The sequence below is a fragment of the Choristoneura fumiferana genome, chromosome 20 (assembly GCF_025370935.1).
Source record: "Choristoneura fumiferana chromosome 20, NRCan_CFum_1, whole genome shotgun sequence".
In the NCBI taxonomy this organism is placed as follows: Eukaryota; Metazoa; Arthropoda; class Insecta; order Lepidoptera; family Tortricidae; genus Choristoneura; species Choristoneura fumiferana.
Genome location: NC_133491.1, coordinates 8,072,269 through 8,078,349, shown reverse-complemented (window position 1 = coordinate 8,078,349; position 6,081 = coordinate 8,072,269).

Below are 6,081 nucleotides of genomic sequence, written 5' to 3'. Positions count from 1 at the left end.
TGTAAATAGGCCTTAACTGTAACTTAGGCCTGCTTAATTCAAGTTGACACAAGATCTACTTAAGTATAAAGTTCGAACTTTGTATCATGCCGTTCGGCTCATCCATAAAATACGTCACACATTTTTGGGATCAGGCGCTTTGTGACACCGGAATAAAATATTTGTAATTTTCATAGCAATACGTGTGACAATAGAGGGGGGTGCTTAAAAATGGTCAAAATTGGTGTGATGTAGGTACTAAGGCAGTTGTTTCACTTCGGCGAGGAAACGATTGGCTATCGTCTATTTTCTCGCTCAAAAAACGAAAAAAAGGGGCGGTAAATAAGATATAAATTTCAAAGTAGCCTAGCCCCCCTTCCTAAGCGGAAATCGGCTGACCAGTACGAAGTAAGCTGGCAGTATTATAGAGTTGTGGAAGTCCTGCATTAAACGAAAACAGGTGTCATAAATATATGTTTAGCATAAAACTAAATAATTAAACTGTGCCCTTAGTGTAAGTTATTCGGTTACAAAATACGTCTCGATCGGGTTCGCGTTAAAATCTCAATTTGTATGGAAACACGAACATTGCAAACGTTCCGCTAGAGGCGCTGTTTGTGTTTGCATACTAATTGAGATTTTAACGCGAATGCGATTAAGACGTATTTTCTAACCGAAAACTTACACTAAGGGCACTGTACCTGACTTATTATTATAATCGTGAGTCGAACCGTTTCATTATTAAGTTGTAAATCATGTCTTAGAAAGTTGAAGTAATATTCAACAACACTATATACCTATTTATTAAATTCACTAACATAACATAGGTAGTACTCAATTTTATTTACTTATATCATGTTTTAAGATGTTTTTCTTGGTTTTTTATTCTCGCATTTTTATTCTTTGTTCTTATTGTTATTTTTATATATATATGTATATAGCACATGTTAAAATAAAGATAATGTGATGTGGGGACAACTTAAAAATGAGGGCTATCGTTTTTTGTCTCACTAGATGGCGCACTGTTGCGTGAGGTTTTTAAGTATGACTTTCAAAGTCTGTTATTACGGGCGTGAAAACAAAGTTTAGATTAAAGTCATATTTAATGCACCTTAAACCGTACCATAAAAATATCGAGCATACCACAGTGTTGCATAGTCCCTATTTTGTTCGGAAAAAAGGGAGGACAACAGTTTCCGAAAGACAAAACTGTCTCAAAACACAGACATTCATTGCCCCGGAACGCATATTTGCCATAATTAATTTCAGATATTGCAAAATATTCACAAAATTATTCTAATTATAAATAAACCCGCGTAGCTCACCAAAAACTATGAGATTTGACATTTCGGAGACCTCACGCTACACTAGTGCCTCTAGTGGCGAATTCATACGCGATAGCCCTCATTGTACCTCTTCTTATTCTTAGGTGTAAAATAATTTTTCTCTTCAACCCGTGCTGAGTTTTAATAAAAGATTTTTATGATTTTGTTCTAGGAATCACTGTTACGCTTTTAGCTCAAGTTATTGATATACTTAGGTTATCGTTTATATACCACCTAGAGCAATTGAACGTGATATTAGATTATTTAATTTTTACCATAGTTTTGTTACTTATTTAGTTTAAGATTTATTAGGGCTTGTTGATGAAATTTTGTTGTGTGTACTTATATTTTTTAAAATTAATTTTCCTTCAATTAAAATAAAGACTGTTTGGGGATAATATAAATAAGAAATATATATAGGTACTATTAAAAATCATTATATTTCTTTGATTGTGGGTTGAAATATTTGCTCTATTTAATTTACTTTAGCGAGTGTCGCTGCATTACCTATATGTATAATAGTACATTATAATACTAGTGTGCTAAGTTGGTCATTACACACGAGGCATTATTGAAAGCGCGAGCCGTAGGCGAGCGCGGTAAGAAAAAGGAAGCTGAGTGTGTAATTATCAATGCACACGAGTTGCATGTTCAACTAACCTTTGTTGCGAAGTAGGCTGTCCGGAGCTTCTTTTAAAAACTTTTCAACATGAGTTGGTGACAACACTTTTGACTTTCGACCAATATATCCCTCAGAACGTCTCTTTAGAAATGCCGTCAAGTTACTATATAACGTTTTTAAACAATCACGATTTTCACTCATAGTCAAAATACCACAAACGGGACTTATCACGCTAAAACACGAGTATTTTTACCTCGACGTTTCAACCACATAACAGTGGCCGTGGTCACGAGTACACTGAAGTCACAGAATATATCCTTCGAACTACCCGCACTTGATCACAAAAAGTACCGGCACTCGTATCTCGAACTACCCGCACTGGGTCATTTTTATTTGTCACCCCATCACACCGGCACACAACACTAACAACGTTTTGCAAAAACAAAATGCCTTTGCTCAGTTTGCCCCTTCGTTTATCGACTATGGCTTGTCGCACCTTTCTTAATAGCTCGGCATAATAAACTGCATTTATGGTAGAGCATATATTGTCGTGTTTTTGTCGAAAAGTTCGTATTTATCTGGCTTTCTCAACTAGCTCACTGAATTTTGAACATGAAACTACCGTGAGACACCCATATTAATTGATATTGTCCCGGATTACTCACGTCTTAAATCGAGGTTAGCTCGACATGTTTCGGGCTAATCCATAGCCCATCTTGGGAGCAACGCGATTTGCGGCTGCTGCAACACCCGCACTGCTCACTGAAGTTTACTGAAGCCAATTGAGAAAGCAAGGCGAATACGAACTTATCCGACAAAATACAAGCAAAACATTATTCAGTACATCGTGTCGTACCTACTGTAGCTCTTTTTGCAGAACTACCTACCGATGAACCAATTACCGGCGGACTGACAAGTGGTAGGGTCTTGTTCAATGTTAAAATTATTCGAAAATTATTAAGCCACATAACATGTTAATTAAAACATCATGTAGCTGAATAAAATTCTATGACAACACGACGGTGTGTAAAAAAAAAGACAACATTAAATAACATTCGATGTAAGAAGCACAGATGCAGATATAAATGGTATAATAAAATGTTTGTTACTAATTTTTTTTTATTCTGATTAGCAATTTGTAAAACCCTCAAAGTAGCATTACAAAAAACTTCGCTTTTTTGCACATTAGAAACCTATTGCTCAAACTCGAAAACATCATTCCATTATTGAACATTACTAAGTGTTAGTATGTTAGTGTTTTAATTTCTGCCTTTGGATTGTTCAGAAACGAGTGCGAGTTAAATTTCTAATCTGGGAAAAAAAACTGGGTATAATTGACAACAACAATTTAATATGATCATGCAATCAACAAAACCATGCGGCAGTAAATATGTAGGTATGGTGTATGTATGTATTGAAGTACCTAATTCTACCTACATCTCTACTTGGTTGAGTTGAGACACGACTTGGTGTATTATCATATTTTGGATGAGTGCGTGCGTCTGTGTTTGTCACTCTCTCACACTGTAATGTATAATTATCGGGAAAAACTCAAGCCTTTAAGTACCATCAGCCAAATAAGTGATCTATCAATTTTAAACAAGTTCCTATCAAATTAAAATGAACATGTCGCTAAAGTCAAACTTTCAAATTGACAGACACGTCTATTGTATTGGCATTATTGTTGTATGACATGCAAACGATTATCAACTTTAGGGCAGTAGACCACATATTTGGCTGATGGGACAATACAATGAGGGCTAATATCGTTTTTTGTCTCACTAGATGGCGCACTGTTGCGTGAGGTTTTTAAGTATGGCTTTCAAAGTTTGTTATTACGGGCGTGAAAACAAAGTTTAGATTAAAATTATATTTAATACGCCTTAAAACCGTACCATAAAAATATCGAGCATGCCACAGTGTTCCATAGTCCCCGTTTTGTTCGGAAAAAAGGGAGGACAAAAGTTTCCGAAAGACAAAACTGTCTCAAAACACGGACATTCATTGCCCCGGAACGCATATTTGTCATAATTAATTTCAGATAATGCAAAATATTCACAAAATTATTCTAATTATAAATAAACCCGCGTAGCTCTTCCAAAAACTATGAGATTTGTCATTTCGGAGACCTCACGCTACACTAGCGCCTCTATTCATACGCGATAGGCCTCATTCCAAGACTGCAAGCTACACCACTGGTTTGTATGAATCTCTATGAAAGTCATTCCGAGCGCGGCAACACACGGGGCCTGCAGCCGGCCGGGACGCGCAGCGACCGCAGGCCGTAGCACCAGCTAGGCTACTCCGAAACACGAAACTCGAAGTTCGTGTCGTGCGGTCCCTCTGACACTTACACTGTTTGATACGAGAGGGAGAGGGACCGCACGACACGAACTTCGAGTTTCGAGTTTCGGAGTAGCCCTGCAGTGGTGTCGCGAACCGCACAGCGTTCACACGTTCTGTCTCACGCGAAGGTACGGGTGTGACTGAGACGGCCTGCCGGATAACCTGTTATGCAGCCGCGAAATGTCGCCGCGCTTGGATTGGATGGAATAGAAGTAGTGTTGTGCAAAATGCTCATTTCAAGGCTTAACGACTCAAAGGCCGTAAAGATGGTTTCTTGCATCCATATGCATAAAATAAGCCAATCCAATTCTCAAATATAGGCGAGTCTTTAAGACTCTGGAGTCTTAAGAGTTCGAGTCTTTAAGCCTCGAAATGAGCGTTATCCACAACTCTAAATAGAAGCGACAGACTGCACTGTAGCCGCAGTGCTGCGGTCTGCAGCCCGTCTTGGAATTGTATAGCCCGGCAAAAAAGAGTAGAAATTAAAAAGTGGCAACATTGTAGTGTCCTCCCTTTTTGGTTTGACAGCGTTAGAAAGGGATGACACTACAGTGTTGCCACTTTTTAATTTCTACTCTTTTTTTTGCCAGTCTATACATTTATACCCTTATTATCAGGGGTTATGACGTATGCATTTAAAATTCCGAAATATCTACCACTAAAAGACATGACATTTTCACATGTTCTATTTACAACGTAAATTAACCACAATGATAAATTTAAGAATTCCCATGAGAATATAGCGAAATTTCGTAATTTCAATTCCACTGCCATACCCATTGGATCATGCGAACGAGGCCGCGGGTAACGGATAGTTTACAATACATTACATGTTTGTGCACAGGTCAATTATGGCAAAAGAAGGTACTTCAGCGTTCTTGAAAGGCGCCGCGTGTCGTATGATGGTCGTTGCCCCTCTGTTCGGCATCGCGCAGACGATCTACTACATCGGGCTTGCTGAAAAGTTGTTCGGGTTATGATTATGATGTAGGTACACTCGAAAATATACTTGATGATAGAATTGGTTGAAATCGTACTGCAAAAGAGATGTTTAAAGTAAATATAAAATTATATATCCATCTCTTTCTACCATAGACAATTTCTGCAAATTCCGTCTTTGGGTCAGTTAGTATATAGGTACCTACGTCTTTGTATGAACTTGTTTGTAAATATTTAAATTGTATATTTTTCAGTTATTTTTATTAATAAATAAATATCTGGTTGAAGGATACATCATTTTGTACCTACTGTTTACATATGATTTGCTACGGTGATTTAACTTCGGTTAGGAAACAAACTAAGGCCGTATTGCAGGAAAAAATAAATCTAGATTTAGTAGTTAATCCAGGCTTAAGCTTGACAGTTCCATACAATTTGACACTACTAAACTGAGCTTAACGCTAACTCGAGATTTATGTGTTTACTGCAAGTGGGCCTAACATACATAAGTTTATTAGTCGAGCTTAGAATAAATATTTACATAACCGAAAATTTGACATTATAGAAGCTTATCGTTATTAGAATCTTTATCGCTATAGTGCATATTGATATTGAGCACGGCTATTAGATTCTTCAAATAAGTCATTGAATTAACAAAAGTACTTGAAATTTGAAATATGCATAATAAACAATAATACTCGTTCAGCTCCGGCACAGGCTCCGGCAATGTTCCGTTAAACCCTTACGCTATCCCGGCCAAAATTAGCGCAGTCATGAATGACTGTCACTGGCATAGGAGTACGAATTCTCTTGGCACACATGCGTGTCTCCGGCATAGGAAAGATTTTTGATTACAGCTAGACGTCGTGT